The sequence below is a fragment of the Odocoileus virginianus genome, chromosome 29 (assembly GCF_023699985.2).
Source record: "Odocoileus virginianus isolate 20LAN1187 ecotype Illinois chromosome 29, Ovbor_1.2, whole genome shotgun sequence".
In the NCBI taxonomy this organism is placed as follows: domain Eukaryota; kingdom Metazoa; phylum Chordata; class Mammalia; order Artiodactyla; family Cervidae; genus Odocoileus; species Odocoileus virginianus.
Window position 1 is genome coordinate 10,098,020 of NC_069702.1, and position 13,750 is coordinate 10,111,769.

General features: G+C 38.7%; 1 long non-coding RNA gene across 1 annotated transcript in view; it reads right to left on the bottom strand.

Annotated features, from left to right (window-relative positions):
• Positions 1–1,605: 1,605 nt before the first annotated feature.
• The window catches only part of LOC110134451 (uncharacterized), a 55,392-nt gene continuing 43,247 nt past the window's right edge, over positions 1,606–13,750 (bottom strand). The window contains exons 4-5 of the long non-coding RNA XR_002313070.2: positions 2,339–2,393; positions 1,606–1,647 (exon numbers count right to left, since the gene is read on the bottom strand). This is a non-coding gene — a long non-coding RNA (uncharacterized lncRNA). The remainder of the gene's footprint in view (positions 1,648–2,338; positions 2,394–13,750) is intronic.

A 13,750-nucleotide genomic window follows, 5' to 3' on the forward strand; every position in this document is an offset into this window, starting at 1 on the left:
AGGACAATGCCAAAAATGTCCAAACTACTGTACAATTTCATTCATTTCACAGGCAAGTAAGGTTATGTTCAAAATCTTTCAAGCAAGGCTTTAGTACTACATGAACTGAGAACTTTCAGAAGTACAAGCTGGATTTTGCAAAGGCAGAGGAACCAGAGATCAAATTGCCTCTGTAGGATCATAGAAAAAGCAAGGAAATTCCAGAAAAAAAAAATCTACTTCTGCTTCATTGACTTTGTTAAAACCTTTGTCTGTGTGAATCACAGCAAACTTTGCAAAATTCTTAAAGACGTGGGAGTACCAGAGCACCTTATCTGTCTCATGAGTAACCTGTATATGGGTCAAGAAGCAACAGAATTGAATATGGAACAACTGACTGGCTCAAAATTGGGAAAGGAGCATAACAAGGCTGTATATTGTCACCCTACTTATTTAACTTATAAAAAGTGTACATCACGGGAAATTCTGGGCTGGATGAATCACAAGATGGAATTAAACTTACCAGCAGAAATATCAACAACCTCAGGTATGCCCATGACACCACTCTATTGGTAGAAAGTGAAGAGTACCTAAAGAGCCTCTTCATGAGGCTTAAAGAAGAGAGTGAATAAGCTGACTTGAAACTCACCATTCAAAAAAAAAAAAATCATAAGATCAGTTCCATAACTTCTTGGTGAATATGATAGAAAGGGAAAAGCAGAAGCAGTGACAGATTTTATTTTCTTAGGGTCCAAATCACTGCAGACTGTGACTGTGGCCATGAAATTAAAAGATGTTTGCTCCTTGGAAGGAAAACTATAGCAAAACTAGATAGTATATAAAAAGCAGAGACATCACTTTGGCAACAAAGATCCATATAGTCAAAGGTATGATTTTTCCAGTAGTCATGTGTGGATGTGAGAGTTGGACCATAAAGAAGGCTGAGCATTGAAGAGGAATTGGTGCTTTGAATTGTGGTGCTGGAGAAGACTCTTGAGAGACCCTGACCCTAACCCTAACCCTAGTCCCAAGGAGACCCAACCAGTCAACCCTAAAGGAAATTAACCCTAAATGTTCATTGGGAGGACTGATGCTGAAGCTGAAGCTCCAATACTTTGGCCACCTGATACCTATATTCAACTCATTGAAGAAGACCTTGATGACAGGAAAGGTTGAAGGCAAAAGGAGAAGGAGGTGCCAGAGGATGAGATGGTTAGATAGCATCACAGACTCAATGGACATGAATATGAACAAACTTAGGGAGACAGTAAAAGACATAGGAGCCTGAAATCTATTGGGTCACAAAGAGTCAGACACAACTTAGTGACTGAACAGCAACAGCATATTTTCTATCACATGGATAATTAAAGGTTAAAAAAAATAAGTCAAGAGACTTCTTTAAGAAAAAAAAAAGAAAATTAATGTTATAGATATCTTCAGGTTTCCCAGGTCACACAGTTAGTAAAGAATCTGCTTGCCAATGCAGGACACACAAGACATGGGTTCCATCCCTGGGTTGGGAAGATCCTCTGGAATAGGAAATGGCAACTAATTTCAGTACTCTTATCTAGAAAATTCCATGGACAGAGGAGTCTTGAGGGGGCAACAGTCCATGTGGCAACAGTCCTGAGTTAGCCTTGACTGACCAGGCCCAGGCTGGCTAGGTATCTCAAAAAGAAAACACACACATGAAAGAAAAAAGAACTTTTTTTTGCTAATAAATAAATCTATATATACATATATAGATATAGATATATAAACATTATGAGAAAAAATGTCTTTTAAAAACCTGTTCAAATGAGTAAATTATACTGCAAGAAAATTTTGGAAATTCTTAGGCTCAAAATGAAGCCAGAATCTTGAATCCTGAGTGATTATGAAGGAAATTAGTAGCCACCCCAAACCATTGTTCAGTCCCTGGTAATTTTGAGACTCCTATTGAATACAATATATACTGGGGAGAAAGGCAAGACTTTGGGCCTGAAAAAAGTGAGCAACTCAAATAAAAAGGCTGCATCAACCTAGGATTTATGGGCAACATCCTCAGTGAACTTAGAGATGAGAAAAAATTTCAACTTTAATGCAAATATGACTTGCCCTTGGAATGAGTTAAAAAAAAAGAGAGAAAATAATTCTTTTATCCCTCATAAAGGAAAAAAAATAAATTCAAACTTGAGAAAGACTATGTAATATTATTATGCCAGTAAGACTTCATAAATAACTACTATGAAACATGAAACAGTAAGAAAAAGACTGATGAATTTAATTGCATAAATTATTGATATAAATCTACTTTATCAAAATACATAATCACAAAACTAGTGAAAGAGAAGAAAAAAGACATGGGATGGTTACTTACCACACATGCAACCATTATACAGGATTCCCAAAATCAGTAAGGAAAAGAAAACAAGCTACCTGTTAGAAAAATGACCAAAGTCACTAAATGTGCTAAAAATGAAAACACAGCAGACAAAAAAAAAAAAAAAGAGCAAAGATTATCAACCTCATTAGTAGTCTGGGGAAAGAAGTTAAAATTCACAATGAGATACCATCGTATGCCTTCTAAATTTGCAAAACATTTACAAGTCTGACATTTGCAAGTTTTGGCCCTGCTGTGGAACAATGGGAGCCCATATATCGTAGTGATATGAGTGTAAGTTGGTACAATTGATTTGGAAAGCAATTCAGCATTATCTATAAAAGTTTAAGAGGCAAGCATACCATGACTCAGCAGTTTCACTCCTAGATAATCTTTGCATGGATGTTAAAAGTGATATATACAAGAATGCTGTCAACCACAAATTGGCACTTGCCACCCACCTCTATGAGGATTAAATCATGTACTGCTGCAGGTGCAGAACTTCACCACTGCCTAAAAGGAATCTAGGGTGGAAAGCAGAAACGAGGCAGTCTTTGCTCTGGGTAAACTGGCAGGACAGGTCTTCAGATAGATATTCTCAGGAGCTGATTGTATGAGCCCAATTCTTATATCCCTTATAACTAGAAAAGAACTAAAATCCTTCATGGTGATGATTCTTTTCTCATGACTAGCAGAAGTTTCATGAGACCAGCTGGAACTTTCTATTCAAAAATATATTCTTGATTGCATGTACTCACCCTTTACCAAAATCACATAAATACTACCCTTCCTCCCTACCTCTTTGGAGCAGTATTTCAGGACTATCTGAGGTGCTGTTCCCCTGGCTGCAGGCCTCATGTTGCCCAAAACAGTATAAAACCCAACTGTTGTTAAGAAAATTAAGGTCATGGCATCTGGTCCCATCACTTCATGGCAAATAGATGGGGAAAAGTGGAAACAGTAACAAACAATTTTTTTGAGCTCCAAAATCACTGTGGATGGTGACTACAGCCATGAAATTAAAAGATGGTTACTCCTTGGAAGAAAAGTTATGACCAACCTAGACAGCATATTAAAAAGCAGAGACATCACTTTGCCAACAAAGGTCCATCTAGTCAAAGCTATGGTTTTTCCAGTAGTCATGTATGGATGTGAGAGTTGGACTGAAAACTGAGTGCCGAAGAATTGGTGCTTTTGAACTGTGGTGTTGGAAAAGACTCTTGAGAGTCTCTTAGACTGTAAGGAGATCTAACCAGTCCATTCTAAAGGAGATCAGTCCTGAATATTCATTGGAAGGACTGATGCTGAAGCTGAAACTCCAATACTTTGGCCACCTGATACAAAGAGCTGACTCATTTGAAAAGACCCTGATGCTGGGAAAGTTTGAGAGGGCAGGAGCAGAAGGGGACGACAGAGAATGAGTTGGTTGGATGGCATCACCAACTCGATGGACATGAGTCTGAGTAAACTCCGGAAATTGGGATGAACAGGGAGGCCTGGAGTGCTGCAGTCCATGGGGTCGCAAAGAGTCGGACACAACTGAGTGACTGAACCGAATTCAAATCTCACTGTGCACTTTTTTTTAAGGCAACAATGACCTTGTCCATATTGTCTGTAATAATGAACGCAATATGAAAACAGAACAAAAATTGTGGAATAGACACAAAAGGGTCTACATAGCAGAAAATAGCTAATTTGATTTATATGCATCCAGTGGATTAATCTCTTAGACAAAATTGTGAGTTAAAAAGGCAAACTATAGAGTAAATTCTGGAGAAGGAAACAGCCATCCACTCCAATATTCTTGCCTGGAAAATCCCATGGACAGAGGAGTCTGGCAGGCTACAGTCATGGGGTCACAAGAGTCAGACAGGACTTAGCGACTAAGCCACCACCACCATAGGGTAAATTCAGGGCGATATTTAAAATTCTAAACAGTGTAAACCCCACTCTATTGTTTTAAAAACAGATAGAAAATGACAGCTCACACTGATGGATTATGCCTTCCTGAGAAGGAAGATTTTATTTCTTAAGAGGTGATGACACACACATATATTTATAATGTTGTCCCTCATAAAGGTTTCATACTTAGGAAATATTGCATAATCAATTTTTTAAGAATGAATTTGAAAGGCACATACCAGTCATAGCAAATTCATATTAGTTATCAAACTTAAGGAAGGGAAAAGAGACTGTGTTTATGGGTATCAGGGAAAGAAATTAAAAAAAAAATGTTGAGGTATAATTGACATATTGCATTCATTTCAGATGTACAACATAACAATTCAGTATTTATATATACTGTGAAATAATCATGACAGTAAGTCTAGTTAACATCAGTCTCCATACAAAGCTACAACATGTTTTTCTTTCTTGGGATCCATGACTTTTCCATGTTGCCATTCATACTGAAACACAAGTGTCTTGCACTCATCTGAATTAGCCACACAAGCATTGTGGTGTGGCCTTGCTTTAATTCTCCCTGTAGTGCTTATTATTGTTACATTGATTTGTGTAAGTATTCTCTCACTCTTCCTCTGGAAGGTAAAATCTCATATACAGCTCTGACTGTGCACCTGCGGTGTCTGTATAAGAACTCCCAGTGTGTTTACTCATGTAAGACAGCCCTTAAAAACATGGGCCTCTGCTATCCGGATTCAGTCAGTTCAGTCTCTCAGTCGTGTCCAACTCTCCGTGACCCCATGGACTGCAGCACACCAGGCTTCCCTATCCCTCACCAACTGCCGGAGCTTGCTGAAACTCATGTCCATTGAGTCGGTGATACCATCCATCCCTCTCATCCTCCATCATCCTCTTCTCCTCTTGCCTTCGATCTTTCGCATCATCAGAGTCTTTTCCAATGAGTCAGTTCTTCGCATCAGGTGACCAAAGTACTGGAGTTTCAGCTTCAGCATCAGTCTTTCCAATGAATATTTAGGACTGATCTCCTTAAGGTTTCTTTTAGGACTTTCTTTTATCGTCCCCATCATTCAGATTAAAAAAGAAAAAAACTGAGGCACAGATAGACCAGATTACCTGCTGGAGGATGCCAGTGTGAGTCAGCACCACAGCCAAGATTGGCACTAGACCAGTTGGCTTCAGAATGTACCCCTTCTCAGCTCCACCCTACTCATCCCTCTGTTCAAAAAGACCCAGCCCTTGTGTTTTTCTCATTTTTCTCACTATCGCCACTGATCTGAACTGCATTCGGAGTATGGTGCTACTTCAAAAAGTTTTGAGTAAATATATAAATGGATGCCCTCTTAAGGATATTTATGTTTGTATTGCCTGTTACATATGCACACACACAACATAGAAGGCAGAAAGTGATGTGACCCAAATGCCTAGCATCATAAATTTAGCTATTCTGTGCCTCAGTTTCTTCATCTGTGAAACAGATATAACAGAACCTCTGACACAGAATGGTCAGGATCAAAATAATTTAATATACAGAAATATTTAGAACAGGCTTGTGTTTATATATAAGTGTGTATGTGTTCTGTGCATATATATATAATAATATAATGTGTCTATATAATGTACATGCATATAATATTTGATTATGGGCTTCCCTGGTGGTGATGGTAAAGAATCTGCCTGCTGATGCAGGAGATGTGGTTTTAATCCCTGGGTCAGGAGGATCCCCTAGAGAAGGGAATGGCAACCCACTCCAGTATTCTTGCCTGGAAAATCCCATGGACAGAGGAGCCTGGTGGGTTACAGTTTATGGGATCACAAAGAGTCAAACATGACTTAGCAAGTAAACAATTACAATATTTGTTTATACACTGTATATAGTGCTTCATTGTATATTTTATATGTTATATAAATTTGTCAGCAAATTCTAGGTATGATGAAGAAAATAAATCCGGATGGTTGAAAAATATTCTTTTTTTCCTTTGTATTTTTCTTTCTTTACCAAATTTGCAAATACATAAGCATATTATCTAAATGTAATCACCTACTTACGTATCTATATCTGTATGAAGCTTCTCTGGTGGCTCAGATAGTAAAGAATCTGTCTGTGATTCAGGAGATCCAGGTCCTATCCCTGGGTCAGGAAGATCCCCTGGAAAAGCAAAATGCCAACCCACTCAAGTATTCTTTCCTGCAGAATTCTATGGATGGAGGAACCTGGTGTGCTATAGTTCATGGGATTGCAAAGAGTTGGATGTGACTGAATGACTAGCACTTTCACATTTCACCTAAACTGACTGGGTCCCTTTCACATTCTTACCACTTGACTCACTCTAACAGCCTGCAAAAAATCTGCACCTACTCAACAGAACAATGTCTCATTCAAGAGCTATTAACCTGGAGCCTGCCATGTGCCAATATCCCTTCTAGCAGCAGAGGGACAGAGGTGGAGGCGTATACCCAGCCATCCAGGCACTCACATTTTTCTGGAGTGGGAAGAAAGAATGGCAAACAGCACATTCAGTACCACACAGCATGTTGAGTTCTGCGACAGAAAGAACATTGCACAGGCAGAAGGGAGAGCCCTGAAACCTAGGGAGGCCCTGTGTTGCCACACACCAGGACAGTCTGCTTCAGGATTGGAACACTGGGTTTGAAGTCTTGATCCAGCAAGATGTCCTGAAGGGACATGTGTTCTCTTATTCCCCAAAGCTGAGCAGAATTCTAATAAGAAGCATCTGCACTAATTCATGCTGGTCTATTTCTGACCAGTATTGTCGTTCAGTCACTCAGTGATGTCCGACTCTTTGCAACCCCATGGATGCAGCATGTCAGGCTTCCTCATCCTTCACAATCTCCAAGAGTTTGCTCTTATCTGCTGTGCAATCCCAGAAAATGTTCCTTAACCTCTCTGCCTCAGTTTTTCATTTTTAAAATGGAAATGGATATAGCCAACAAAGGTCCATCTACTCAGAATGATGGTTTTTCTAGCAGTCATGTACAGATATGAGAGTTGGACCATAAAGAAGACCGAGCAAAAAAAAAAAAGAAGGCAGAGCATCGAGGGACTGATGCTTTTGAACTATGGTGTTGGAGTAGACTCTTGAGAGTCCCATGGACAGCAAGAAGATCAAATCAGCCAATCTTAAAAGAAATCAACCCTGAATATTCGTTGGAAGGACTGATGCTGAAGCTCCAATACTTTGGCGACCTGATGTGAAAAGCTGACTCACTGGAAAAGACCCTGATCCTGGGAAAGATTGAGGGCAAGAGGAGAAGGGGATGACAGAGGATGAGATGGTTGGATGGCATCATTGACTCAATGGACACGAGTTTGAGCAAACTCTGGGAGATGGTGAAGGACAGGGAAGCCTGATGTGCTGCAGTCCATGGTGTAGCAGAGTTGGACATGACTTAGCTAAATGTTATCCTGAGGATCAGAGTTGGTCTCAACCAGGGGAAGATCAGATTAAGCCAAGCTCCATCACAGTCCCAGAAACACTCTGTTCTCTCATATGTGTGTATGGTATTTTCTATTTTCATGATTTTTATAATCACAAACCAGAAGCATTATTATTGTTTATTCCCCATAGACAATAATAATGGTCTTAATAGACTTAATAATGCTATTAAGATTTTTGTAGAAACATTAATCTTTAACAAAGGTAGGGATCGTAATTGTGACATTGTTCTAGGACGTGGATTTTCTTTTAACTTAATAAATAATGTGCACATTTTCTCACATGATTTAATATTATTTTAATATTATACACTATTTCATCAGAGAATGCTCCGCAGTTGGCTTAATCACTTTTTTGATCAATTTGAAAGTTATAATTGTTTATAATTGTAAAATGGTTACACTTGTGAAATGGTTCCTTAATCATACTTTTGTTTGCATATATCACTTGCTGTTTCCTTAGAATAAATTCCTTTTTTTTCCATTTATTTTTATTAGTTGGAGGCTAATTACTTTACAATATTGTAGTGGTTTTTGCCATACATTGACATGAATCAGCCATGGATTTACATGTGTTCCCCATCCTGATCCCCCCTCCCACCTCCCTCCACACCCCATCCCTCTGGGTCTTCCCAATGCTAAATGTGTCTATGGCAGGTCAAAATCTTGCTCATTGGTAAAGCTTTAGTATATCTTCCAAAATGCATTGTTATATTGTTCAGTTGCTAAGTCCTATCTGACTCTTTGTGACCCCATGGACTGCACTACACCAGGCTCTCCTGTCCTTCACTGTCTCCCAGAAATTGCTCAAATTCATGGCCAATGAATCGGTGATACCATACACCCACCTTATTCTCCATCGCCCTCTTCTCCTCCTGCTCTCAAAATGCATTACTGAAAAACCACTTTAAAGTCATACCAGACAATTGTGAGAGTGCTCATATTTTTTCACATTTGCTGAACTGGAAAATTTTAATTTTAAGAACTGCCAATTTTAAAAGTTCCCATTATTTTAATTGGCATTAAAGAACATGGAGGTACTGAAGTCTTTTTTACAATGTGCTCATTGCCTTTGAAGTTTGGTTTTTGTAAACGGTGTTTCAGGAATCGGATTATACTGCCTATAAGGCTTCCACTTGCCAGATCAAAAGTCATTCAAGTTCTTTGTCCCCAGAAACAATTTTTATAATTTCCCCTGATTCATCTTTACATTTTCTCTTCTTTCTAATCCCCTGCCCTGGTAAGTTGCACACAGGCATTAGCCTATTTAACCAGACTCTTCCTATGTGTTCATATCACTCTGAGCAGGTACCAAATCTTGGCAATTGTAACACTTAAACTTGTCTCATATCTGCCCCTTCTGATACATTCCTTTAAATAACATCTTGGAAGAGTTACTGATCAGTTCTCACAGGTATTTGCAGAAGCTTTTAAGAGGAATCACAGCCTCAGACTCATTCCTGCAAACTGCCTGTCCCTTCTCTGCCAGCATGATTGTTTGAAAGTTCAAATGTACTCACGGTGGATTCTCATCACCTTCTCTTTGTACTCCTATGGAGCCATATATGTGCAGCCTTAATATTAACTTTTCAGTGAGTTTAAGATGCCTATCACTGGTTTAGGCGACATGACTTTAGTTGACACATGGATCAATCCCATTTGTATTTCACTGTTTATGAGCATTTATTTTAATGCGATAGAAATGATATAATGTGTCCAATAAATGACAGCATGTATTATTCATAAATGCTGTATGATTAAAATAGTATAAAAATTTAACAAGCAAATAATTGTAACAGTGACTAGTGAATATGTCAAAAAAATTCTCCAAATGAAATACTGGTGACCAGTTTCTGGAGCACCGTCTCATGCCATTGGTTCATTGTATTATAGACACACTCAAGGCTGAATTCCCAGGCAGGGGGTGAGCCCCAAGGTATAGATTGCTTTGTGATTTTCTTTATCCCTGGCGCCTTGGCAATCCATTAAATAGTGGGTTCCGTATTGCACAAATTTCACTCAGGAAGGAGGGATGTATTCAACTGTTGGTCAGGTTCCCATTCTCGATATTTCTTTGTATTAATTTAGACTCTTTGGTTTGTAAGTGACAGAACAGAAATGAGGCTTGAACTGACACAATAACAAAGGAAAATTGAAAACTTTAGTGGAAACTTTGGCTCATTTATGGCTGAATCCAAGTACTCCAATAATGCAGATAGGAAACAACCACTTTTCTCCCTTTGTATGATTCAGACTTAAAAAAAAAAAAAGTCGGTTGTGTGTTTCAGTTTTGACCTCATGTACCTTCTTTCAGTTTTATACTATTATTGCAATCATGGAAGAAAACACCTATTTCAATATCTTTAGTTACTGAGATGGTATCTCTGCTCTGCTTAGTCACTCAGTTGTGTCTGACTCTTGGCGACACCATAGACGATAGTCCCCCAGGCTCATCTGTCTATGGGGATTCTCCAGGCAAGAATACTGAAGTGTGTCGCCATGCCTTCCTCCAGGGCACCTTCCCAACCCAGGGATCAAATCCCAGTCTCCCGCATTGCAGGTGGATTCTTTACCATTTGAGCCACCAGGGAAACCCAAGAATACTGGAGTGGGTAGCCTATCCCTTCTCCAGGCGAGGGACCTTCAAATGGATGGTCCATTTGAAATTGAGTCCTGATACCTCCAAGTTAACCAATTACTGGATATCTGTTTTGCTGTTTCTTTATTCAACACACATTTATTGAACACCTAATACGTATTAGACCTTGTCACAGATACTCGTTACATGTAGTTCTTATATTCAAGTCTATCATGGGATGCAAACAAGTATATGAGAACATCCACTATATTGTTGGAAGTACCATGTAGGATTATGTGAGCTACCGATGTAGGTAGATGGGCTTCTCTGGTGGCTCAAATGGGAAAAAATTCACCAGCAAGGCAAGAGACCCAGGTTCAATCCTTGGGTCGGGAAGATCCCCCTGGAGAAGGGAATGGCTAGCTACCCATTCCAGTATTTTTGCCTGGATAATTCCACGGACAGAAGGAGCCTGGCATATTACAGTCCACCGGGTCACAAAGAGTCAGACATGACGGCTAAGCACACATGCACACAAGGACAAATAAGTCAGTCTCGGGAGGTCAGGAAAAGCTTAAGGACCTGTTGAAATCACCGATAAAGAAACCGTAGAATCTGACCTGTCTTTGTTGTTATCTTATAATAGTGTTGCCCTTGTCCATTGCTGCCACTATTAGTTTTGTTCGAATCTGAGAAGTCTCTGGAATGACTTCTCTATATGGAGGGATGGTTCTTCCTAGAAGGATCCTGTCTTATTTCACTGGTGGAAAACAGTATTTGGAATTTAAAAACTATTTTTTCCAAAATTTTTGCTAATGTAGGTGAATTTGTTTTACACTGTATTCATTATTTATTTTCTATTAATGAATCATTTTTTTCATTTCCCTTGGTGAGCAGAATTTTCCAGCAGTTGAAGATTTGAATAATTCAGAGATAACTAATTATGTTTTTTTTTTTTTCAGTATGCACATTTCAGATGCAGAAAGATTCTTACCAAGGGAAAACAAAAACCAAACATTTTAAATTGCCATTGTCTAGCAAATGTGATGGGAAAGTGTTCTGGATTAGTTTGAAAATTAATGACTAGGCTGGGAAAATAAATAAATAAAACAAAGCGTGATCTCTGTATTAAACCAGCAGCAAGTTGTGACAGCTCAGCAGATCCGATCTCTAAGCCTGGCCACCTCACTATTTAGTGAGTTAATTGGGAACTCAAGCCCTTGGTTTCTCTGCCCCATCCCTTCATGTTTAAAATAATGTCCTTTTTGTGCTGACAATCTAGAGATTATGAATGCATGAAATTAATTTCAAAATAAGAACAGACAAATTGAATATCATTAGAATAAATAACTTCCGTGATTTTTGATCTCCAGTCCCAAAGCACATGATCAAATCAAGCAAGGTACACATTATAACTTCAAAAGCCAAGCAGAAAATTAATTTACGTAACTTTAGAACAGAGGATAAAAATAAGGACTGAAAGAAACTACAAATATCAACTGTTCTAATACTGAATTTTTTTTTTTTTTGCATTTACAAGAGCTGCCCCACATTTGATGATTTCTTATTTAGACAAAGTGCTTATATCCATGGCTTCTGCCTAGTGAGTGTACACGCTGGTAAAGTCATGTGGATCACACAACCTTGGTGTCTCTTTCAGCCAGTGTCTTCTTCTGCTCAGTCACAATTCATTTCTTCCAGTGGTGAAATATTGTTAATGTCACGCTGTTTATACCCATTGGGAAATTTATATGACTTCCCTCTTAACCCGAACAGCTGAGGATAGATACACATTTTATCCTTTATCTGTCAATCATTATGAACATAGTCCAGTTTTGGAACTGTACAGGCATGGGCCTGAGTCCCAGATACCCTATACACCAGCAAGGCCAACTCAGGTATCATCCTTGTCATCATTACTCACTGCCCCCATTTGAAAGAGACTGCTACACAGTTTTGCTTATATAAACAGAGAGTAGGTATAGGATGTCCACCTCTGGTTTAGATTTCTTCCAGAAAAATGGGATTTTCTTTTCAGATAGCTTGTAGGCAAACTGGAAAGGAGCCCTGCCAAAGTGGATTAAGGCTAATCAGTGACAGGTTCTATAGGTAGGTCAAGATTGGAGCAGGAAGAGTCAGAAGCTCGATGCCGAAGGGTTCTGTGTAGATTTCTATAGAAACCAGGAAAACAATCTTTTCTCAAGAGTTGAGCAGGAGCAAAGCAGTGGAGGTACTAATCATGTAAATGAAAAGAAAATGTGGTGGCAGAAAGATATGAAAGAATGACACAGTGACGGCGATTCTCAACACTGGCTGTGGGCTGAATCTCCCGGGAAGCCTTTATAAACACAGATTCTCAAGTCACGTTCCATTAGACAGGATCAGAATCTCCAGGAGTGGGAACTCCATGTCTAAATTCTATAAAGCACCTGGATAATTCATGTGTAACCACCCATCACTGGGTCTTCCCTGGCGGCTCAGGCAGTGAAGAATCCACTTGCAATGCTAAAGATCTGGGTTCGATTTCTGGGTTGTGAAGATCCCTTGGATAAGGAAATGGCAACTCACCCCGGTATTCTTTCCTGGGAAATCCCATGTACAGAGGAACCTGACAGGCTACAGTCTATGGGGTCACAAGAGTCAGACACAACTTAGTGACTAAATCACATCACTCGATCATTTCCTGTTAGTTAGGGTACACCTTCCAAAACGACATCATTCATGCTAATCTGACGAAGTTTAAAATACACAAAACAATAAATGTAGCTGTTTAAGTGGAAAATATCATGGCTGAAATCAAAAGAACTTATATATGTTACTTTTATTCACCCTGCTGGAAAAAAACATAGACTCAGAGAAACTTAGATTTGGAGATTTTTCACTTAAGCAGCTGTATGGCCATTGCAACTAACCAAATCCTTTACACATAGTTTCATAAGTTTTAAGTTAATAGCAGTATTTAATAGCTCTTAGAATTATTATGAGGACCGAATAAAAAATTGCTTTCAAATTTAAAGGGAGAATGCTATTTATTCAGCTGATCTTTGAACAATGCAGTGGGGTAGAGGTGTCCAAACATGCCCAGTGAAAAATCCACATAGCACTTCACATTTCACCCTCCATAACTGCACTTTAACAACCAGAGGTTCAGTCAACCACAGATTACACAGTACTGTGGTACATATTTATTTTTTTAAAAATCAGTGAATAAGTGGACCTATGCAGTTGAAATCTAGGTTGTTCACAGGTTCACATAGATTTTTAAAAAATAATAAATATGATATACCACAGTATTACAGTGTGATACATATATATAACACTTATATGCAATATATATAAAGCATATGTATATATGTCATATGTATATATTACACATGTATACAGGTGTTTATATATATATATATAAACTCATATATATATACACATGAACTCCACATCTGCTTCAGCATTAAAA